Source organism: Schistocerca americana, chromosome 3, assembly GCF_021461395.2.
Source record: "Schistocerca americana isolate TAMUIC-IGC-003095 chromosome 3, iqSchAmer2.1, whole genome shotgun sequence".
NCBI classification, from domain to species: Eukaryota; Metazoa; Arthropoda; class Insecta; order Orthoptera; family Acrididae; genus Schistocerca; species Schistocerca americana.
In genome coordinates, this window is record NC_060121.1 from 544,542,297 (window position 1) to 544,568,034 (window position 25,738).

The window sequence follows — 25,738 nt, forward strand, 5'->3', positions numbered from 1 at the left end:
ACCGCCACCAAAAAAATTTCAGGTAACCGGCAGTGCTGAAAAAATGATGGTGTCCATGTTCTGGGACAGCGAGGGCATGATCCTTACCCATTGCGTTCCAAAGGGCACTACGGTAACAGGTGCATCCTACGAAAATGTTTTGAAGAACAAATTCCTTCCTGCACTGCAACAAAAACGTCCGGGAAGGGCTGCGCGTGTCCTGTTTCACCAAGACAACGCACCCGCACATCGAGCTAACGTTACGCAACAGTTTCTTCGTGATAACAACTTTGAAGTGATTCCTCATGCTCCCTACTCACCTGACCTGGCTCCTAGTGACTTTTGGCTTTTTCCAACAATGAAAGACACTCTCCGTGGCCGCACATTCACCAGCTGTGCTGCTATTGCCTCAGCGATTTTCCAGTGGTCAAATCAGGCTCCTAAAAAAGCCTTCGCCGCTGCTATGGAATCATGGCGTCAGCGTTGTGAAAAATGTGTACGTCTGCAGGGCGATTACGTCGAGAAGTAACGCCAGTTTCATTGATTTCGGGTGAGTAGTTAATTAGAAAAAAAAATCTAAGGCCTTAGAACTTGAATGCACCTCGTAAAACAGCTTGTCCTCGTTGCGCAACGGACTACTGAAAGTCGCTGGAGAGCCGAGCGCTCCGCTAAGCACTAAGAGATCCATTCAGCTGCTAACACGTGGCCTACGCCAGTTCAAAGTTAGCTAATGCTTTAGCGTTGTAATCCTGTCCACGCTAAAGAGGCAATTAGATTCACGTCCGGGGAATCGAGGCGGGCCACTGGTACGAGGACTTCACGTTACTGTTAGACGTGTATCAGGTCAGCGTTGGCGGCTGCGCTTCTAAAACACTGATTACTGATCCTTCCGAGACCGCAACCTTGAACAGGATCAGAAATCCGCCAGTAATTTTGTAACTGACATCAACGCCACCTTATTTATTTGCACAACCGACAGCTGCAATTTCAGCCGTAAGGTCATTATAAAATGAAAATAATTACGCATCATCAATGGCAAATCCTAAAAATCATGTGACACATACGCATGTCATGGTCACATTTACCGATGTTAACAGCTGTTACATAAAATACATCAAATCACTACTGTGTGCATTGTTACATGAAGCTGAGAAATTGATCAGCGGCAACCCAACACAGTTTATCTCCTAACCAAATCTAAGTTTTACTATCGTCATGGTCGTAACTCCGAAGACCGGTTTGAGGCCGCTCTCCATGGTACTTCTATCCCGTGCAAGTCCCTTCATTACGGTTAATTGCTGCAACCCACGCCCCTGTGAACCCGCTTATTATACTAGTCTCTTGGACTATCTGAACTATTACCCTAACCCTCCCCTCTCCCCCGCCTCTCTCTCTCTCTCTCTCTCTCTCTCTCTCTCTCTCTCTCTCTCTCTCTCTCTCCTACCAAATTGACGATTCCTCGATATCTCAGAACGCATTCTATTAACTGATCTTGTTATTTAGTCAAGTTATCCACAGATTTCTTTTCTCCCTAATTCTATTTAGTACTTCCTGATTACGTTTCTCTTAAGTACGATGCTACATTCCAGGCAAATGCCTCCATAAAGGGTTTCCTGACGCTATTTACATTCGTTGTTAATAAATGTCTATTCTTTGGAACCATTTTATTGCCATTGATAGTCTATATTTTATATCCTCTACTTCGGCCATCGTAATTTATTTTAGTGCCCAAACAGCGAACGTCATTTACTTTTAGTGTCTCGTAACTTAATCTAATTCGATGTAATTCGACTACAACCCATTATCCTTGTTTAGCATTTGTTGATGTTCATCTTATATCCAACTTTCAAAACTCTTGTACATTCCTTATGCTTGACATCATTCAAGTGCGGGAGCGATTTAGATCAATGTTAAATGCAGAAGCAAGAATTTTAACTTCCAAGATCAAATTAATACAAACATCAAAAAAGTTTTACATCACCTCGGTTCCGAAAGTTACGGAACCTGTACAGAAAACTGGAGTAGGCAACAACATAATCATTTCCGCCCTTTTTATTGCTCATGAAAACCACACATTGCATGCTGTACCACCACACAGCGAGACCTTCAGAGGTCGTGGTCCAGATTGCTGTACACACCGGTACCTCTAATACCAAGTATTACGTCCTCTTGCATTGATCCATGCCTGTATTCGTCGTGGCATACTATCCCCAAGTTCATCAAGGCACTGTTTGTCCACGTTGCCCCACCCCTCAACGGCGATTAGGCGTACATCCCTCGGAGTGATTGGTGGGCCACGTCGTCCATCAACAGCCCTATTCAATCTATCCCAGGCATTTTCGATACGGTTCATGTCTGGAGAATATGCTGGCCACTCTAGTCGAGTTATGTTATCCTGAACGAAGTCATTGACAAGGTGTGCATGAAGACGAATGCCTCGCCAATATGCTGCCGATATGGTTGCACTATCAATCGGAGGACGGCATTCGCGTATCGTACAGCCGTTACGGCGCTTTCATGACCACCAGCGGCGTACGTCGGCCCCACATAATGCCACCCCCAAAACAGCAGGGCACATCCACCTTTCTGCACTCGCTGGACAGTGTCTAAGGCATTCAACCTGATCGGGTTGCCTCCAATCCAGTCTCTGACGATAGTCTGGTTGAAAGCATATGCGACACTCACTGGTGAAGAGAACTTTACGCCAATCCTAAGCGGTCCATTCGTCATGTTGTTGGGTCCATCTGTACCGCGCTGCATGGTGTCATGGTTGCAAAGATGTACCTCGCCATGGACGTCGGGAATGAAGTTACGCATCATACAACCTATTGCGCACGGTTTGTGTCTCAACACAGCGTCCTGTGGCTGCACGAAAAGCATTATTCAACATGGTGGCGTTGCTGTCAGGTTCCTTCGAGCCATAATCCGTAGGTAGCGGTCGTCCACTGCAGTAGTAGCCCTTTGACTGCAAGAGCGAGGCATGTCACCGACAGTTCCTGTCTCTGTATCTCCATGTCCTAACAATATCGCTTTGGTTCACCCCGAGACGTCTGGACACTTCCTTGTTGAGAACCCTTCCTGACAGTGAACAATGAGGACGTGATCGAACCGCTGTATTGATCGTCTAGGCATGGTTGAACTACGGGCAACACGAGCCGTGTACGTCCTTGCTCGTGGAATTACTGGTACTGGTCGGCTGTCGAACCCCCTCCGTCTAATGGGAGCTGCTCATGCATGGTTGTTTACATCTTCGGGTGGGTTTAGTGACATCTCTGAACAGTCAATGGAACTGTGTGTGTGATACAATATTCACAGTGAACGTCCATCTTGAGGAGTTCTGGTAACCGGGGTGATGCAAAAATATTTTTGATGTGTGTATAATTCTACATTTAGTGATACTGCATGTTCTTGGAATGTAGTGTCTCGACACGAAAGGTTATACATATGATGGATATGTACTGGGATGTGTTTGCATAAGATCTGATGATAGCCACATTGATTTGCCGAAACTGGTCATCAAAAATAAAATCATATTTAGCTATTTTGGCTGTTTCTGTATTTCACTGTCCATTTCGTTCAACGTCTCTTCAAACTCCTTTGCTGTCCTCTGACAGAATTACTATGTCATCGGTAAATCTAAAACACTCGTTAACTTTAAATCTCTTTCCGAATTCAAGAGTTAAAAACCAAAATTTAGCGGTCATGTTTATAAGTGAGTAATCATAATCAATAATTATCACTCAAATCAGGTTCGAATCCTGCCTCGGGCATGGATGTGTGTGATGTCCTTAGATTAGTTAGGTTTAAGTAGTTCTAGGGGACTGACCTCAGATGTTAAGTCCCATATTGCTCAGAGCCATAGGCACTCAAATCAATAAAATTCATGTGGTTTGTACGTTTTCTATTAACACAAGTAGTTTGACACTGGAGAGTTAATCCTAATGGTCTCTTTTATATTCCGTTTTGTGTCCGCCGATTAACATCTCAGGCCTTATTCCGAGTTCATAACGTTCCTAGATCTTGTTTTCATTGTTAGCACCGCAGACTATGTATTTGTATCTGCAAGTTGTGGTGAATGGAAACTATTCAAAATGCTTTTTATATTTTATCGGTATCTGTTTGGAGTATAATGCCTTTGTGGAACAGAAGATATTGGACTGTTTCGAATTTCACTATGTAAAAATACTCTCACTCACAGAAAAACAAATTTAGCTCCCCGTTATTCGCCACACCAAGTAAGTATTTAGCTACTATTAGAACTTTTCACTGTTGAGTGCTGACTAGTACAACTAGATCTGCAGCAAAAGAAATTAACACGTGAGTAAAAATTCCTTGAGAGTTGATTGCAAAAGGAAAGTTCTACTGTGTTTGAATGTGAACGTCTGCAATTGGAGAACACTACAATTATTGATATACAGAAACGAGACGTTTTTCATTGCGGAAACCGTGGTAAAACTGGGAGTACTTCAGCGAGCGATGGGTTTGCATGACTGGAAAAACTACGAGACACAGGAAAAAAGTAAAACATAGAAAATTAATGATTTTTCCTGGCGAAATGTCGTATGGCATTGTTAGCTGCATTGTCTGAAGGGGTGGGTTTAGCTGCCTAGCAGAAAGTGCGTTCTTCCACCGCGCACATTGCCCCCCCCCCCCCTTTCCTCGTGAATAGGTGATAGTTGTATTGTACGTATGTTTGTGGAGTCCGTGAGTGAACTGGAAGCGTGTATGGCGCAGTATAGCACTGCGGCTCATGGTGGTGAAGAGAGAAGGGAGAGAGTGAAAGCAGGTGCCAGTACATAGCCTAGTCCTCTCTAAGAGCATCAATGGAGACGCCGTGCTTCACACCCCCATCCAACGGACGGATCGTCATCAACAGTGTCACATGCCCTCACTTCCTTCGTAAGCACTGCAGGAAGATTTGAAACTGAATACAACACACTGACGCAAATCTGATCCACCACCATGATTCGAGCTGCCTTACCTCTGAGTCGAATTTCGCAGCGAACAGGCTGGAGCGGAATGCGTAACAAGGAAAATGAAATTGGTTTGGCGAACAGATGATTGTAAAACTATGGAACGTCCCTACTGGATTCAAAGAAATATGGAAGGTCCGAGACGACATCCTAATCGACGGTGGGAACATGACATCAGAAAGTACGCACTGTCGAAAAAGCAAACGTTTTGATTATTCGAGGCATGTTGTCACGAGATGGTAGGTCCGTAATTGTTCGGTACTGAAGAAACTAGAATTAAAAAAATTAATTTTGACTTTTTCACTTGCATTGATTTAAAATTCAGCTATAGTGGTTACCGGTTTCGGGCTGACATGCCCATTTTCAAACCAAATGCCTTGCTATTAACGGTAATTATTTATACCATATGGCGCCAGAAGACAGCAACTTACACAGTGGGCAACACTGGTTTTCAATCAGTACTAACTGACGCATTGTCCAAGAACAATGAGGGCACTTGTGGCCCTCATGTACTTTGCTGTGCCTTTTGGCTCTATATTGTATTAATAAAAAAATGGTTCAAATGGCTCTGAGCAGTATGCGACTTAACTTCTGAGGTCATCAGTCAACTAGAACTTAGAACTAATTAAACCTAACTAACCTAAGGACATCACACACATCCGTGCCCGAGGAGGATTCGAACCTGGGACCGTAGCGGTCGCGCGGTTCCAGACTGTAGCGCCTAGAACCGCACGGACACTCCGGCCGGCTGTATGAATAATTGTGGTTAATAGCAAGGTATGTGGTGTGTAATCTCGAAGCCGCTAAACACCACATCTGAACTTTGTATCAATGCAAATGAGACGGGCGAAATAAAAAAATCATTCAGTTTACTCAGACACCAAAGGCCTTTAAGAGGACTTATGTAGCAATTGAATTAAGTGGCTAACGTGTAATAAATATCAGTAACGAAATAATGAAGATGTAGATTTTAAATATGATTTAAGTCTGTGACTAAATCCCAATCGATAGCATTAATTTTTGTACATGAGAAAATTTATTTGTAATTCTCGTGAGTTCTACAACGACGCTTCCCTAGACGAGAATACAGGCGCCGCCATATCGAGCGTTGTCCACAAATTTGGCAGGTTTGCAACGATTCACGATAGTGCGCCAGACGTTCAGACGACGAAAATAGGTCTCAAAAGCCCGGCTCGTTTGTGATGACATTACGGGATTGCTCTGGGTTATCTTTCAGAAGATGTGAGAACGCTCGCTGAGGATGGAGAACACACCTGGCGAGCCGCCTAGCAAGCACTGCATTCTCCAAGCCGACGGGTACAGAGTGGAACTCGAGATTTTGGGTTCCAGCAAGAACAGGTATTGTGTTGTTCGCATGTCTTCGGCACTTCCAGCAAGGCAACGAATCCAGGATGTTACATTTGGCAGCGACTGTTCACTAGAAATTAATGTTGCACAGCAGAATAGTAATTGAGTGTAGGAACGAAACTTTGTTAGAACTGGCTGGTACGACGCTAAGTGGATAACGTACACTGAGTACGCAACGGTGGTGTAACCGATGTTAACACTATAGAACTAAACACAGATTATTTGTCTGAGTGTGCGAGAGGGAACGTCACGTTGACAACAGTGGACAGCAGACAATGCTCTTCTACGAGGGTGAGTCAAATGGAAACCTTAAATTTTTAATAACAAATCGCAATTTCGCGCCGTTATCCTGTAAGCTGGTAAGCGAGCTACAAACAGCTTGCAGAATGGCCTGCAGGTGGCAGCATAGTGCAGATGCACACATACCATCGCAGTATCAGTATAAAGATGGCCGCCCCACTTGCGACTTGCACCAGGGAAGAACAGCGTTCTGTTATTCGGTCTTTGCGTAGTGAAGGTGTGAAACCTATTTAAATTCGGCGACGAATGAAGGTTCAGTACGGTGATGCACGTTTGTCACAGCAGCAAGTCTACGAATGGAGTAGGTAGTTCGCAAATGGTGTGACTTCAGTGGAAGATGCTCCTCGTCCAGGTATGCCTGCATAACGAGTTGTGACTCCACAGAACATTGCAGCAGTTGAAGCCATAGTGAAGGAAAACCGCGTAGTGACACTGAATGAGATTGCAGCATGTTTACAGATTAGTCATGGGTCAGCACACCACATTGTGCATGATGTGCTCCAGTTTTACAAAGTGTCTGCAAGATGGGTGCCACGGCAGCCGACTCCTGAAATGAGAGAACGACGTGTTGATGCTTGTGGAGAACTACTTCGGCGCTTTGAATGAGAAGGTGATGGCTTCCTTGCAAGAATCGTTACTGGCGACGAAACCTGGGTTCACTTCCACCAACCGGAAACGAAGAGAGCGAGCAAGGAATGGCGCCATTCCTCATCACCAAGTTATTTCCATATGTTTGGACTACTCAAAGACGCAATGGGAGGAAGGAAGTTCCGTTCTGATGAAGAGGTGCGCCACGCGGTGCATGAATGGTTGCGCAGATTACCAAACGAATTTTTTTCTAAAGGAATTTATACATTTTGTAAGCGCTGGAGGACTTGCATTGAGCGTGGGGGAGATTATGTTGAAAAGTGATACAGCTTTGTACCACTTCTGCACAATAAATAATACTTTAAAAAATATTTAAGGTTTTCATTTGACTCACCCTCATATAACGGGGTTACATGTGGTTACTTCACCTAGGGATGACGCAAGGTGTTTCAGGCTGCAAATTTTGCGTAAAAATACGCTCTGAAGCTCTGAATTAAGCATTAAGCCAGCAGAGAGTGCTGACAGGCTCAGAAAACAGGAGCACATTCGATGACCAGTAAGGGGCGTAATCAAGTCCGACTACTGTAAAATCCTCGCCTTTCTTCCTCTCGCTCTTAGATTAAGGCCACTCCATCAGCATCACTAATACCGATGGAAGGTCAGATCTGCTTGTTGCAGAATGCCCTGGTAAATACAACAGTCTAAGCCGCCGCCACCCACCACCCTGGAGTCCACTGCTACGATTCCGCAGCTGTCTGCTTGGGGAGGGAACTGCTAGTCTGCGAGGTGCGCTCCTGCTGGGCAGAGCGGTGACTGAATATGAGGTCTGCTCCTGCTTTCCTTGAGTGAAGAACTGATATTTCCACCAGCGAGCTGTTGAACTTGGGAGCAGGGCGCCTGTGTTGCCACTAGTGGGGCGGCACAGGTACCGCCTTACCGGCTGTATGCTGGGACCGCCTCTCAGGCCGCCCCTGGCTCGTCTGCCTGCATGCCATCTCGGCAACTGACAACAGGGGTATGGAGATTTATGAGGCTGAGCCTAAGCGCACCTTCACTCAACGAGATGCCGAGGCTTCGACAGACGTCCACAGCCTCGCCGGTCTGTACCGACGCTCCGGTCGCCGCACCCTCCTATGACGGGACCGCGGCACTGACCTTAGCTAATGTGGTGTCACCGCCAGACACCACACTTGCTAGGTGGTAGCTTTGAAATCGGCCGCGGTCCGCTAGTATACGACGGACCCGCGTGTCGCCACTGTCAGTAATTGCAGACCGAGCGCCGCCACACGGCAGGTCTAGAGAGACGTCCTGGCACTCGCCCCAGTTGTACAGCCGACGTAGCTAGCAACAGACACTGAGAATTACGCTCTCATTTGCCGAGACGATAGTTAGCATAGCCTTCAGCTAAGTCAATTGCTACGACCTAGCAAGGCGCCATTTATCCTTTGCTATGTATCTAATGAAGCATGTACAGTAACAAGACCAATGTTCACCAATTGTGGATTAAAGTTAAGCATTCCAGCAGCTACGTACTTCTCTTTATAGCATTCATTACGTATCCTGTTTCAGACCTCACGCCAGCCTGCGTGAGTTTAAGCGCGTGCCTTTCGGTTACCCGTCGCTGTGGACTGGCTGTCTTGTCAGTCCACAACAGCTAACGCCACAGCCCGCACTTGCACATTCCTCGCCGGGTCCTGACGCGCTATTCTGTGCCCTCGAGCAACGCGGGCCTCCTTGCTAGGCAGCACTGAGAAGAAGACCGAGTGACTTCAAAACTCTCGAAACTAAACGTCTTAACCGAATGGTTCCTCACTAGCGCCCCAGAGCACTCCACAGCACTCCTTCACCGCTCCTCCACTTGTCTATCGTCGACTGGCATATGAGGCGGCATTTGTTAGACCTCTACAATAACATTGGGTGTGCTCCTAGCAAGCGTAATAGGACCTTTAATGTTCTCTGTACTCATGAACGATTCATCCGATTATTTGCTGACGGTCCTGTGGTCTACAGAAGAGTTCATCGTTGGTCAGTCTTAACGAATTGCAGAAAGACTTAAGAAAAATTTCTCTTAATGCAATGAATGGTACTTCTCTCTAAGTAAGGATGCATGTAACAGCGTCTATAAAAAGGAGAAGCAAACATCTAGAGCATATCAGGTAATTTGGTAGTTTGATGGGATAATATAAGGGGTGATCAAAAAGTTTCCGTTCGAAGGCCGTACAGTCCAGAAACGGTATGCCAAGAATGCAAAATCGCCGTGAGCACTGAGGCAGTCTTCCCACCAACGCACCGGGTTTAAGATACGCGTTTGGTCCTGCTGTGTGAAGAAGTCCGCAGTTGCCTGCTGCACATCCCCGTCAGACAGGAATCGTTGACTCTTCAACGCCTCTTTCAAGGGACCGAAGGCGTAATAATCGCATGTGGAGAGATCAGCTCAGCTGCTGGAGTGTCTACGACTTGAGTTAGCCTAACTTCTTCGTGCGTTATCATGAAGCTGCAGCACCCCTTGTTTCACGTCATTCCACAGCGGTGGTTTTAGAGACACATGCTGCCCCATACGTGTTCTTCAATCTCAGATGGATGTTGAAAGGTAGCTGTCCTATTTGCTACGACGATTTCCAAGATGTTTTGGCCATAAATGTGAATGTAGTTGCGAATTTGGTTAATGTACTTAAAATCTGTAGTATCGATGTAAAAAAAAAATCTTTGTAAGTTTTTTCTTGAGACGACAAATGTTCGTTAGAGGTTATTTCTTTTGAAGAGAGTAACAATGAGAGTGCGTTGGGACAGTCTGGCTACGTAGTTGGTTTGAGAAGGATGGAAGCTGCCCTGCCGTGTAGTGGAGGCAGCATTACTTAAACAAGATTTCGTACGAATATGTTTTGAGTAAAGAAAATGAGATTAGACCAGTACAATAATGTCAGAGGAGGATTTAAGCTAATTAAGTTCTTAAATATATTTGTAACTTTATAATTTCTTATTGTTGGAACATTGCACATGACTGAAGTTTGGCGATATGGTTTTGTCTCGCAATTGAAACAAGTATCAAGAAAAGTAATTATACAAAAGAAAGTTATTACGAAATACACTCCCGGAAATTGAAATAAGAACACCGTGAATTCATTGTCCCAGGAAGGGGAAACTTTATTGACACATTCCTGGGGTCAGATACATCATATGATCACACTGACAGAACCACAGGCACATAGACACAGGCAACAGAGCATGCACAATGTCAGCACTAGTACAGTGTATATCCACCTTTCGCAGCAATGCAAGCTGCTATTCTCCCATGGAGACGATCGTTGAGATGCTGGATGTAGTCCTGTGGAACGGCTTGCCATGCCATGCCATTTCCACCTGGCGCATCAGTTGGACCAGCGTTCGTGCTGGACGTGCAGACCGCGTGAGACGACGCTTCATCCAGTCGCAAACATGCTCAATGGGGGACAGATCCGGAGATCTTGCTGGCCAGGGTAGTTGACTTACACCTTCTAGAGCACGTTGGGTGGCACGGGATACATGCGGACGTGCATTGTCCTGTTGGAACAGTAAGTTCCCTTGCCGGTCTAGGAATGGTAGAACGATGGGTTCGATGACGGTTTGGATGTACCGTGCACTATTCAGTGTCCCCTCGACGATCACCAGTGGTGTACGGCCAGTGTAGGAGATCGCTCCCCACACCATGATGCCGGGTGTTGGCCCTGTGTGCCTCGGTCGTATGCAGTCCTGATTGTGGCGCTCACCTGCACGGCGCCAAACACGCATACGACCATCATTGGCACCAAGGCAGAAGCGACTCTCATCGCTGAAGACGACACGTCTCCATTCGTCCCTCCATTCACGCCTGTCGCGACACCACTGGAGTCGGGCTGCACGATGTTGGGGCGTGAGCGGAAGACGGCCTAACGGTGTGCGGGACCGTAGCCCAGCTTCATGTAGACGGTTGCGAATGGTCCTCGCCGATACCCCAGGAGCAACAGTGTCCCTAATTTGCTGGGAAGTGGCGGTGCGGTCCCCTACGGCACTGCGTAGGATCCTACGGTCTTGGCGTGCATCCGTGCGTCGCTGCGGTCCGGTCCCAGGTCGACGGGCACGTGCACCTTCCGCCGACCACTGGCGACAACATCGATGTACTGTGGAGACCTCACGCCCCACGTGTTGAGCAATTCGGCAGAACGTCCACCCGGCCTCCCGCATGCCCACTATACGCCCTCGCTCAAAGTCCGTCAACTGCACATACGGTTCACGTCCACGCTGTCGCGGCACTCTACCAGTGTTAAAGACTGCGATGGAGCTCCGTACGCCACGGCAAACTGGCTGACACTGACGGCGGCGGTGCACAAATGCTGCGCAGCTAGCGCCTTTCGACGGCCAACACCGCGGTTCCTGGTGTGTCCGCTGTGCCGTGCGTGTGGTCATTGCTTGTACAGCCCTCTCGCAGTGTCCGGAGCAAGTATGGTGGGTCTGACACACCGGTGTCAATGTGTTCTTTTTTCCATTTCCAGGAGTGTATTTTGTTAATTTGCCTAGTTGTGAGAGCTTAAAGAAACGGTCTATTGTTATGGCTTAATGAAGTATCGTTGTACTTTGAGTCTTTGTTCGTATTTATCAGTCGTTAAATTTAGTTCCTCATTTTTCATTCTTCACCCTTATAAATGTGTTTGTATACTCATTGCACATCTCGAGTTATGTGCTGCAGAAATATTCTTACGAGAAGTGATAAGACACCGTACCGTCTTGCATTGCACTTCACAAGTATGATAAATAGAATTTTATTTTTGAGAGTCTCATCATTATCGCGATAGTAACAGGTTGCAGAACTGACGAGTGCTCTGTGTGCATAGCTAGGCCAGTGAATTTAATTATCATCAAGAGTCATGTCCACTGTGAGGTACGGTGAATGTCGCAATGTATTTGTGAAAGTATCATATAATTTCAGAGGTTTTAAATTAGCAAATGATTTCAGAAAAGTGCTATCTTTTAACTTTTCATGTAGTTTATCAGAAAGTCAGATGCGTTTATTTATATGTCCATTTGCTCTGTAATTAAAGTAACAGTTGTGGTACAGTGATTGTTTGCAGGGGTAGAGAAAGATTAACAATGTTCAGGGCTAACATTTTAATCTGAGTCATTTCTTTCCATCCAAACAGAATATGTAAATTTCATTGAAAACTGATTTGCATTCTCGCAGGCGAATTGTTTGATGTGCTGGCTATCCCTGTATATCGCATCGTGTAGCAAGAGTCAACATATTTCCGGTCAAAATTTGATTTTAACACATTTCTGCTGCCCTGCACTGACATTTACGTATTTCGACATCAAAGTAAGCTTCACCAATGCCTCAGATACCAACCAGACACAAAAGCGAGTTTAGAAGTTTTTCCATATACTTGCAATGTCTACCGAAACTCGTCCTTCGGCAACCAAGACAAGAATAACACATTCGTCCTGTTTGAAAGCATTTGGCAATAACGTCGTCATAGTTAACGTTCCCTCATTTACCTTTCCCACATGTCAGTGATTATACACCCTCACTGGAGTCACGTTGCCTCGCATATACGCTGCAGCAACGCTCTAAAACGCTAATTTTCTGATCGCCTCTTATACTAAGAAGCGATATGAAATGGGCGGATCGCGTAGAATCATTATTAGAGGACGCTAAAGGAAAACTTGGATTTGTTGGAATTGTTCTGGGAAAATGCAGTGCATCTGTCGAGGAAATCACACCACAAACGCTGGTTCAGTCAATTCAAATTGTTCCAGTAACCGGTGTTCCCAAGTGCCAGGACAACATACAACAAACAAATTCAGAGACGAGCTGCTAGTTTTTACAGCACCGTAACAGCCCAGTACAAGTCATACGAAAGTGTCACTAAAATGCTCCGGAATGTGAAATCCTGTGACTCGTACCCCAAGAGGTACGTGTGACAACACCATGCTATACTACACGTATGGGTCATGAGAAAGTGATAAAAAATATACACATAGTAGTCTTCGTCTGCCTCAGTACAGGAATTGCATAGGGAAAAAAATCAATACTATTAGCACGTACGTACCTGTGGCGTATATAAACTGCCTCAAAAAAAAAAAAAAAAAAAAAAAAAAAAAAAAAAAAAAAAATGAAGCGCTGAGAAGAAATGATTGGATCTCTGTATAACTTGCTACACATACACACTATCGCCGTGTCTGTATATGATTAGTTGGCATTTTCTGTGACAGAAATGCCACCAGCGTGCTTCAGTGCTGTCCAACTTTAGTGTAGTGTAGTGTAGTTACTAAACCTAGTATGGGTTCGGAATATAACGGCGTTAACACTGTGGGATGTTGACTAAGCAATGTATTACACAGACGCGTAAGACAGCATCACCACCTAGCAATTCGAAGAAAGCTTCACCGTTGGTCTATTTGGCCGGTTGCTATTTATAAGCTGAAATGACATCACATAGCCATTCACCCGGTGTAGCTTTCCTTCGTTTTTTTCTCCCCTGTTCGTACTTACTTTTTTTCTGAGGCAGATTATGTAGATGTAGATATATGGAGAATTGATAGCCCACATATGGGAACGATCCCTCCGTTATCAAGAGAAGCAGAGCGTGAAGTCACCTCCCCTCTGTCCTAAAACAAGGTGGTTACAGAGCTTGCTATCCGGTGCTGACATTTGCCCATTTATATGACGGTTACTTGATGTTTCGTTTCACAGTGGACGGAACTTGCACCTTTTAAGGGGTCCACAGACGTGCCACACTTATCAAGAAGGGGAGTTTAACCCCGAAGTAAACCATAGAGGTTTTAAACGGAAATGTTTGGGGTTTTTTCAGTGTTGTGTCGTCCTGATCTCCTTTCAGTCCTCTCTTGTGACAGGGTGGACAACTGGCGGAATGTCTCAAACCACAACCACGTCAGCAGACTTTTCAGTCTATCTCAGCACATTTCTCAGCAGGTTGTTACTCTTTCTGTGTAGATGTTGATTTCCGGGCCGACTGATTATTATTGGTATTATTGGTTTGAAGGGACTAAACTACTAAATCGTCAGTCCCCTATTCCGTAAAACACTTAAAAAGGAAGAAAGCGAAGAAATTGGAAACTTGGCAGCTCCAGCTATAAAAACAAGCCAAAGAGTTTGAAAAAGGGCGTGATAATTGTAAAACGATAGGTAAAAGAAAACAGAGATAAACACTTGCACAAGAGTGTGCAAAGGCACAACAAGGGGACGGGGGAAGAAAGCAACCAGCGGTCGCATGGAGGGGTACCCGCCGCTGGGGAGGCTCTTCCCCCACAAACATCACTAACATTGAAAGTTGAGGAGTATTACAGTTTAGCGTAAAATCCGCTCTCGCTCAGCGGATGCAGCACCTTAGTAGTGGCTCTTTCGTCATCCTCAAGCGTCTGAGATAGTGGGGTAGGCAAGTTGAGAGCGTGTTGCGGTTCGGTCGGCAAGGCGCACTCAAGATCGTGCGCTATCGTCAGTAGATGCCGCAGCTGCAGTGAGGAGGATTCTACCGGCACATAAGAAACTCGTGGGTGAGTCGTGTGGCCAATGCGTAGCCGGCACAACACAATGGCATCTTTGCGAGAGTCCTGGGAACATGTCTGCCACACCTTAGTGGAGCCTTTAATCGCCTAAAATCGTTTTGCATCTTACTAGCCTGCCACTCCAGTTCCCAGAGCCTCAAAATATTGCGTCGAAGTTGTAACCTAAGCCTCTGCCCGGTATTCTGACGTTAAATTGATCTCATGTAGTTGCGCCTTCAGCTAGACGGTCGGCGAGTTAATTTCCTGGAATGCCTATGTAGGCTATGTAGCTCCATGTCCAGATAAAGGTCACTGCCTTTCCAGAGCTGTAGAAGTCAACCAGTACGTCCTGGATGTTGGCGAGTGAAAGATTTTTAGGCAACACGGGGATATGCCTTTTAAGCAACTCATGGAATCGTTACAGACCAAAAAATCCGTCTTGGCCAAGGATTTGACATACTGCAAAGCCAAAGCCTGAGATCTGGCAACCAACTCTGCAGTGTATAAACTGGGGGCACTCGTCACAGAGTACCTCTCGTGTCCCCTTGCATGTGCGAAAGCGTAAGCAACTAACTGACTTTCGATCCATTCGTGTTGATGCGTAGCGAATTTGAATAATCCTGGACGAGCGAACGAAACAGGATTGGTAGAAGGGTAGAAACGGCATCCTTCTTTGGTCCACAAAAGGCGTCCATCTGTATCACAGTACAGATTGGAGACCACAGGGAGTGTTGAGAGGGAACTCTAGGGACAAAGACTAAAGGAGGTTGTTTCTGAGGTGCTTCAGTAGAGTATGGTGTCGTATCTCAGTTGTTCTACTCAGTTGTGGGCTATGCCCAAACTGTCTGATCTGTTGATTGTGGAACAGAGTTGAGTGACAAGGGTGAGTAGGCATCTGACAGATTGTGACTGCGTAATTTGCCAGAAGCTGCCATCGTCGAAATTGCAGCAGTGGGACACCAACTTCCGCCAGGAGTCTGTCATAGGACTCGTATGGAAGGCCACCACTACCAACTCCAGGCTAGCGTGGTGAACAGTTTTGAGCAATCTCAGTGTGGACAGTGCTGCCGATTCATAGGAAACATGTCCTCAGTCAAAGTGGGACGAAATCAGCGTTTTGTAAATCTCAGAAGAACTGTGTGGTCAGCACTCCACGAGGAGTTACTAAAAAAAACAAAGCATTTAGCTTCTTCATGCCAGTTGCCTTTAGCCGGCGGACATGTGGCAGCCAAGTTAGCTTGTTATCGAATGAAGTACCTAGGAATCGAAAAGTTTCAAAGACTTCAAGAACTGGTCACCAAAATAAATTTCTGGGTGCAGGTGCACAGTTCAGAGTTGGCAAAAATGCATAACTATTTTACTGGAGAAAATTGATAGCTGTGATTCAGGGTCCAGTCATGAACTCTGCAGATAGCCCTCTGAAGTTGGCAATCAGTGGTACACAGTGAAGCAGAGGCATAATAAAGGCAAACATAAGCTACATACGGTGATTGAAAGCCTGTGAAGCTCACAGCATATTCTACACCACAGATGGCTGTAGCGATCAGTGTTACACTCACGACCGATCTCCGAGGGACTCCACTTTCCTGTACATATTAGCTGCTGAGAGTTAAATTCATCTGGGCCTGGAAAAGCCAGAGGAAGTTCTGGATAAAAATGACTAAACAGTCCCAGAAATCGCACTCATGCAGTGTAGATAAGATGTGATGTCACTGATGGTAGCGTATGCCTTCTGTAGATCAAAGAACGTAGCGATCTGATGTTGGCGATGCGCGAAAGCATTGCGCACGGCAGATTCCAGGCGAACCATATGATCTGTGGTGGACCAGAAATCCCGAATGCCACTTTGGAATCGTGATATATGCCCTCCGACTTCAAGGCACCAACAAAGACGGCAGTTGACCATTCGTTCGAATAGCTTACACAGCCCATTCGTCAGAGACAGGCCGGTAGCTATAATGTGTGTGTCCTTTCCCAGTTTCAGGACAGGAATAACACCACCTTCCCGCCATTGAGAGGGAAATTCTCCCTCCCTGCAAACTTAAGTAAAAAGCTCGACGATAGGAATATGGCAGCAAGAGAGGGGAAGAAAACCAATGTGCACTCCGTGTGCATACCGGGGGGAGTCATTCCAGATGTGGAAAGGGTCCTTCCGGATGCCATGAAGGGTACAGGGTGCACCCATCTGCAGGTGGTCGCTCATGTCGGCACCAATGATGTGTGTCGCTATGGATCCGAGGAAATCCTCTCTGGCTTCCGGCGGCTATCTGATTTGGTGAGGACTGCCAGTCTCGCTAGCGGGATGAAAGCAGAGCTCACCATCTGCAGCATCGTCGACAGGACTGACTGCGGACCTTTGGTACAGAGCTGAGTGGAGGGTCTGAATCAGAGAGACGATTCTGCGACCGTGTGGGCTGCAGATTCCTCGACTTGCGCCATAGGGTGGTGGGGTTTCGGGTTCCGCTGGATAGGTCAGGAGTCCACTACACGCAACAAGCGGCTACACGGGTAGCAGGGGTTGTGTGGCGTGGACTGGGCGGTTTTTTTAGGTTAGATGGCCTTGGGCAAGTGCAGAAAGGGCAACAGCCTCAACGGGTGCAGGGCAAAGTCAGGACATGCGGGGACTAAGCAGCAATCGGTATTGTAATTGTAAACTGTCGAAGCTGCGTTGGTAAAGTACCGGAACTTCAAGCGCTGATAGAAAGCACCGAAGCCGAAACCGTTATAGGTACAGAAAGCTGGTTGAAGCCAGAGATAATTTCTGCCGAAATTTTTACAAAGGTACAGACGGTGTTTAGAAAGGATAGATTGCATGCAACCGGTGGTGGAGTGTTCGTCGCTGTTAGTAGTAGTTTATCCTGTAGTGAAGTAGAAGTGGATAGTTCCTGTGAATTATTATGGGTGGAGGTTACACTCAACAACCGAGCTAGGTTAATAATTGGCTCCTTTTACCGACCTCCCGACTCAGCAGCATTAGTGGCAGAACAACTGAGAGAAAATTTGGAACACATTTCACATAAATTTTCTCAGCGTGTTATAGTCTTAGGTGGGGATTCAAATTACCAGATACAGACTGGGACACTCAGATGTTTAGGACGGGTGGTAGGGACAGAGCATCGAGTGACATTATTCTGAGTGCACTATCCGAAAATTACCTCGAGCAATTAAACAGAGAACCGACTCGTGGAGATAACATCTTGGACCTACTGATAACTAACAGACCCGAACTTTTCGACTATGTATGTACTGAACAGGGAATCAGTGATCATAAGGCCGTTGCAGCATCCCTGAATATGGAAGTTAGTAGGAATATAAAAAAAGGGAGGAAGGTTTATCTGTTTGGCAAGAGTAATAGAAGGCCGATTTCAGACTAACTAACAGATCAAAATGAAAATTTCTGTTCCGACACTGACAATATTGAGTGTTTATGGAAAAAGTTCAAGGCAATCGTAAAATGCGTTTTAGACAGGTACGTGCCGAGTAAAACTGAAGGACGGGAAAAACCCACAGTGGTACAACAACAAAGTTAGGAAACTACTGCGAAAGCAAAGAGCTTCACTCCAAGTTTAAACGCAGCCAAAACCTCTCAGACAAACAGAAGCTAAACGATGGCAAAGTTAGCGTAAGGAGGGCTATGCGTGAAGCGTTCAGTGAATTCGAAAGTAAAATTCTATGTACCGACTTGACAGAAAGTCCTAGGAAGTTCTGGTCTTACGTTAAATCAGTAAGTGGCTCGAAACAGCATATCCAGACACTCCGGGATGATGATGGCATTGAAACGGAGGATGACGCGCGCAAAGCTGAAATAATAAACACCTTTTTCCAAAGCTGTTTCACAGAGGAAGACCGCACTGCAGTTCCTTCTCTAAATCCTCGCACAAACGAAAACATGGCTGACATCGAAATAAGTGTCCAAGGAATAGAAAAGCAACTGGAATCACTCAATAGAGGAAAGTCCACTGGACCTGACGGGATACCAATCCGATTCTACACAGAGTACGCGAAAGAACTTGCCCCCCTTCTAACAGCCGTGTACCGCAAGTCTCTAGAGGAACGGAACGTTCCAAATGATTGGAAAAGAGCACAGGTATTTGTTTGTTTGTTTTGGTTTTAGGGCGCAAAACTGCTATGGTCATTTGCGCCCAGTCCGTGACTTAGGAACCAGTAAAAAACCGAAATTGAAAACCAGCAGCAATGGGAACGAAAGTCATAAAATTGGAGAAACTAAAAGCAGAAGGAAGGCTTAAAAATCCATTACAGAAAGGGGTCGGTTGTCCCCAAAAAAAGCTTCCAATGACTGACGTCATTTCACTGGCACTAATAAACTTGAGAACGCGGTCGGCTGAGCGCGTGTCATCTGCTAAAATCGACGATATATCAGGCGATAGCCGGAGACGGGAGCGTAACGGATTAAAATAGGGGCACTCAATTAAAAGGTGTCTTACCGTCCACAGCTGAGAGCAGGGGGGACAGAGTGGGGGAGGATCGCCGCTTAAAAGATGTCGATGGCTAAAAAGACAGTGCCCTATCCGGAGTCTAGTTAAAATTACCTCCTCCCGACGACGCGTTCGGGAGGAAGAGGTCCAAGCACAAGGAAGAGCTTTCACGTCCCGCAATTTATTATGGGGAAGTGTCGACCAATGCGTATGCCATAAATGAACAACACGAGGACATAAAACGCTCCGTAGATCGGTGAAGGGAATCGATTTAATAGCTGGCGGAAGAAGAGAGACTGCAGCCTTGGCTGCAATATCGGCCGCCTCATTTCCACAGATACCAGCGTGTCCCGGGAGCCAGAGGAACGCCACCGAGACGCCCCCCAGGTGGAGCAAGCGCAGACAGTCCTGAATCCGGTGGACCAGAGGGTGCACAGGATAAAGAGCTTGGAGACTGAGGAGAGAGCTGAGAGAATCTGAGCAGATAACGTACTGTATCCGCTGATGGCGGCGGATGTAGTGGACAGCCTGGAGAACAGCGTAAAGCTCCGCAGTATAAACCGAACACTGGTCGGGAAGCCGAAAGTGATTTGGGGTGTCGCCAACAATATAGGTACTCCCTACACCTAACGATGTTTTCGAGCCGTCGGTGTAAATAAATGTGGCGTCTGTCATTTGTGCACATAGAGCAGCAAATGCCCGACGATAAACAAGTGAAAGGGTACCAACCTTGGGAAATCGACAAAGATCACGGAGCAGGCAGATCCGGGGACGGAGCCAAGGCGGTGCTGTACCCCAAGTTGTCAAGAAGGTTTTAGGAAAGCGGAAGGAAAGAGAATGGAGCAGTTGACGGAAGCGGACTCCCGGTGGTAGTAGGGAGGAGGGGCGGCCTGCATACCCTACATCAAAGGAGGCGTCGAAAAAAATGTCATGGGCTGGATTAGCAGGCATGGAAGACAGATGGCTAGCGTAACGACTCAGGAGGACTGCTCGCCGATTGGACAGCGGAAGTTCAGCAGTCTCAGCATAAAGGCTTTCCACAGGGCTGGTGTAAAAAGCTCCAGACACTAAACGTAATCCACGGTGGTGGATAGAGTCGAGACGCCGAAGAATAGACGGCCGAGCAGAGGAGTAGACTATGCTTCCATAGTCCAATTTCGAGCGCACTAAGGCGCGATAGAGGCGGAGAAGGACCACTCGGTCCGCTCCCCAGGAGGTACCATTCAGGACACGTAGGGTGTTATGGGATCGCAGACAGCGAGCCGAAAGATAGGAAACTTGGGAGGACCAGCACAGTTTTCTGTCAAAGATAAGACCCAAGAATTTAGCGACGTCTGAAAACGGAAGGTTGACAGGACCTAGATGTAAGGAGGGCGGAAGAAACTCCTTACGTCGCCAAAAATTAACACAAACGGTCTTACTGGGAGAAAAACGGAAGCCGGTTTCGATGCTCCAAGAGTGGAGGCGATCGAGACATCCTTGAAGACGTCGTTCAAGAAGGCTGGTCCGTTGAGAGCTGTAGTAGATCGCAAAATCGTCCACAAAGAGGGAGCCCGAGACATCAGGAAGGAGACAATCTATAATTGGATTGATGGCAATGGTAAACAGTACAACACTCAGCACGGAGCCCTGGGGTACCCCGTTTTCTTGGGAGAAAGTACGGGAGATAGTAGTGTTCACCCGCACCCTAAATGTGCGCTCTGCCATAAATTCGCGAAGAAAAAGGGGCAGCCGACCTCGAAAGCCCCAAGAGAACAGTGTGCGGAGGATGCCTGTCCGCCAACAGGTATCGTATGCTCTCTCCAGATCAAAAAATATTGCTACTGTTTGGCGTTTCCGGAGAAAATTGTTCATGATATAAGTGGAGAGAGCAACAAGATGGTCAACTGCAGAACGATGCTTTCGGAATCCGCATTGGGCAGGTGTTAAAAGACTGCGGGATTCCAGCCACCACGCTAAACGGTAATTCACCATACGCTCCAAAACCTTACAGACACTACTCGTGAGAGAAATGGGGCGATAGCTAGAGGGGAGATGTTTGTCCTTTCCAGGTTTCGGAACAGGAACGACGATAGCTTCCCGCCATCGTCTGGGGAAAGTACTGTCGGTCCAAATTCGATTATAAAGGCGAAGGAGGTAACGCAGACTATGGGTTGATAAATGCAGCAACATTTGGACGTGGATACCATCCGGTCCTGGGGCGGAGGAGCGAGAAGAAGAGAGTGCACCTTGGAGTTCCCGCATGGAGAAAACAGTATTGTAGCTTTCGCGATTTTGAGAGGAGAAAGCAAGAGGTCGCACTTCCGCTGCACGTTTCTTAGGGAGAAACGCTGGCGGGTAATTTGAAGAGCTCGAACTCTCAGCAAAGTGCTGACCCAACGAGTTAGAAATTGCGACGGGGTCCACTAATGTATCATGCGCGACAGTGAGCCCAGAGACCGGGGAGAAACTAGGCGCGCCTGAGAACCGTCGAAGCCGACTCCAAACTTCCGAGGAGGGAGTGAAAGTGTTAAATGAGCGAATAAAGAATTTCCAGCTTGCCTTCTTGCTATCGCGGATGACACGACGGCATCGCGCTCGGAACTGCTTATAGCGGATACAGTTGGCCAAAGTAGGATGGTGGCGGAAAACGCGGAGAGCACGTCGCCGCTCACGTATTGCATCACGGCATGCCTCGTTCCACCAAGGAACTGGGGGGCGCCGGGGCAATTCGAAGGTGCGTGGTATTGAATGTTCCGCAGCTGTAAGAATAACGTCGGTAATATGTGACCTCATCGTCGACGCTGGGAAAGTGACGGTCATCGAATGTCGCTAGAGACGAAAAAAGTGTCCAATCAGCTTGGGCAAACTTCCAGCGTCGCGGGCGCATGTATGGCAGTTGAGGCTGCAGTCTAAGGACACATGGAAAGTGGTCACTCGAGTGTGTATCGTCAAGGGCGAACCATTCGAAGCGCCGAGCTAGCGGAACAGTACCGACCGCAAGGTCTAAATGAGATAAATTTGTCGTGGAGGCAGACAAAAATGTAGGGACCCCGGTGTTGAGGTAAACTAGATCTGCTTGGTGGAAGACGTCTAGCAATAGTGAGCGACGTGGACAAGGATGTGGAGATCCCCAAAGCGGGTGGTGGGCATTGAAGTCCCCAACCAGCAAATAGGGGGGTGGAAGCTGACCAAGAAGATAAAAGATCAGCTCGTGCCATGGTGTGGACGATGGAATGTACACAGTACAAAGAGAAAAGGGATATCCGGAAAGGGAAAGACGGACAGCGAAAGCTTGGAAGGAAGTGTTTAAGTGGATTGGGTGATAATGGAGAGTATCATGGAGAAGAATCGTGAGTCCTCCATGGGCTGGAGTGCCTTCAACAGAGGGGAGATCATATCGGACGGACTGAAAATGAGGGAGAACAAAGCAGTCATGGGGACGCAGCTTTGTTTCCTGAAGACAGAAGATGACCAGCGAGTAGGATCGTAAGAGGACCGACAATTCATCCCGATTGGCTCGAATGCCGCGGATATTCCAGTGGATAATGGACATAGGGTGAACAGAAAATGGAGGAATGTGACCAAGGTCGCTGTCAACTCAACGACTGCTCAGAGCTTGCGACCGACAGCATGGAATGGCATTCAGCCGAAGGCAGAAGATCCTGATCCATAGGTTGTTCACGAGCAGCTCCTGCCACCAGCGATCGGCAGGTTGATCGGCCGCCAGCAGTGCGCCTCGGCGACACAGAAGACGGCCGAGGGCGATTTCCGCCAGGTGGTGCTGTGGATGGGACACGCCTTGGCGGAGAAGGAGATGAACTGGGTTTCTTTGTAGCCTTCTTGGAAGTATGATGTTTAGATGAAGGAGGAACCGATGGGTGTGAAGTTGGGGTACGTAAAAAATCTTCACGAGTTTGCTCTTTTTTCGAAGTCTTGGTGCCTGACTTTTGGGCTCCAGATTTAGCAGAACCCGATGAAGGGTGAGCCATGGAGTGGGCAGGCGAAAGTGGTGAGGTTGAACGGGCGATCTTTGCGCTGGCCGATATGACGACCGTGGCACTAAAGGTGAGGTCGCAAGTCTGCGTGGCCGCCTCCTTTGTTCGCCGAGGAGAAGCAAGGACAGTGCTGTATTTTCCTGTCTGAGGCACGGTGGGCTGTCGACTGGCGAATAATTTTCGAGCAGCAAAGGTCGACACTTTTTCCTTCACTCTGATTTCCTGGATAAGCATTTCGTCCTTAAAAACGGGGCAATCTCGAGAGGAAGCAACGTGGTCACCCATACAGTTGATGCAGCGAGGGGATGGAGGTGGACAAGCACCCTCATGGGCATCCTTGCCAGACGTAACACTTTGTCCACATTGGAACAGGACTGGGTGGTGTGATTGAACTGCTGACACCGATAGCAACGCGTAGGGTTTGGGACGTATGGGCGAACGGAAATTATCTCATAGCCTGCTTTGATTTTCGATGGGAGTTGAACTTTGTCAAATGTCAAGAAGACAGTGTGGGTTGGAATGATGTTCGTATCAACCCTTCTCATGACTATGAACAGCTGTTACGCCCTGGTCAGACAGGTAGTGTTGAATTTCTTCGTCAGACAATCCATCGAGGGAGCGTGTATAAACGACTCCACGCGAGGAATTTAAAGTACGGTGCTGTTCCACCCAGACAGGGAAGGTGTGTAGTAGTGAGGTACACAGCAATTTTTGTGCCTGGAGGGCACTGACTGTTTCTAGCAACAGGGTGGCATTCCGTAATCTGGAACAAGACTTTACAAGACCTGCAATTGCATCGACACCTTTCTGAATAATGAAAGGGTTGACCGTGGAGAAGTCGTGACCTTCGTCAGACCGAGAAACAACAAGGAACTGTGGCAACGATGGAAGAACTGTCTGTGGCTGAGACTCATTGAACTTACGCTTGTGAGCCGACATAGTGGAAGGTGAGGAAACCATTGCGGAAGAATCCCCCATGATTACCTGCGTCTCCGATGGCGCGCTCCTCCCTTGTGGGGGCCCTCTCTGAGGGCACTCCCGCCTTAGGTGATTGTTCACACCTCAGGTCACACCTCCCGACAAACGGACGGAGGGACCAATCGGCATTTTCGGTAGGTATCAGCTCGGGTAATCACCCCTCCCTGGGCCTGGCCGTTACCAGGGGGTGCGTAAGTGTCCTACCTGTCTACCCGGGGCGGGGAATTACGTGTTACCCCGTCACCGGCTACGCATGGAAGTGCGTGGGTCGGCCTTCAGACACACACAGGGAGGAAAAAAGAGAAGGGAAAGGAAAGAAGAGGGGTCTCAAACGCCGCAGCGGAGAAAAGGGCAAAGAGAAGAGGGAAGGAAAAGAGAAGGACAGAGGAAGGACGAAGACTTGCAAGTGTAGAAAGCAAGGAATTTGTAACAGTTTCGAGCGTCCGTCTCTGGACGTAGGCTCAAACCATACTCCCAGAGGGGGAGAAAGGGAAGGAAAGAGCCAGAGGTGAGGGGGGGGGGGCGAAGATGGGGGACAGGGAAGGATGTGGGAAGGGAAGGTATGCAGCCCGGAAAGGAAGGAGGGCCACATTAGCTTGGGGTCCCGTGCTCGCTACGCACGTATCCACAAAAGAGTTGTGGACCCCCTGGGGGAAGCTTCCACTCAGTAAAAGGGACACTGTAGTATAGAGAGCCGTGTGCCTGGAAGGATGGCGACCGGCGCTCAATAAGTTATTTCCGAGTCAGGCAGTGAGGATGGTAATTACTGCAAGCGGACACTTTAGCGAAATGTATAGCAAAATATTCAAGTACCATGTAGATATTACCACTGACAAGGATCCCAGGAAGTGCCGTGGGCGATGTATGTTCACATTGTGGCGGAGTTTAGTCCATTCTTGGAACAATGGGGTGTGGGATCGCTTCCAACACTCTTGCTTCCGTTTCTTTATGAAAAACCGCCCTTTCACCCGGAGTCTTCTGAATGCTATTAAATTATCCATAGATGGATGATGCTTGTGCCATTGAAGGCCCTGCGGCCCCATTAGAACAGTGGGAGAACATGTGTCACTAACTTCTTGCACTTAAAACATCTCAAGAGGAGGAAAATAACGCCTGACATCACACCTATAGATCATTACCTTAACATTCTCAGGCAAAATGTTGCCGTCGAAGGCTGGGATAAAAGCTCCAGTGTCCACTCCATAAACCTTTGGAACCTTCCTGATGCGGAAAACAAAATGGACGCGTGCCAAATTAGTGCGCAGCTATTCATCAGTTTGTAGTGATAAGTCCCATTGGAAGATAACACCTTGAATTCCACTCCGGTTGTTGAGAGGAGAAATGGTGGCTGGTGTATCTTCTAACCTGACACAGGCCTGAAGTGCCTGTGATTGGATGATGTGTGTTGTTTCGATCAGCAACGATCCATTCCTCATTTTCTCTACTGCTGCAACCTCCCCAGGAACGTTCTTCATCATAGCGAAACAGTCGCCGTCAGTTGAGGAACAAACCAAGAACTCGGCAAACTGTCCACTTCGATTTCTCTTTACCTGGCTCTCGTCTTGAGGCATGGTGAGAGACGGACAAGTCATAGGATTGTAAACGTTTGCGTTAAAATGACTTA

General features: G+C 47.3%; 1 protein-coding gene across 1 annotated transcript in view; it reads right to left on the reverse strand.

The window, feature by feature from the left end:
• The window catches only part of LOC124605730, a 553,029-nt gene that overhangs the window by 515,586 nt on the left and 11,705 nt on the right, over positions 1-25,738 (reverse strand). The gene's annotated exons all lie outside the window — the stretch shown is intronic.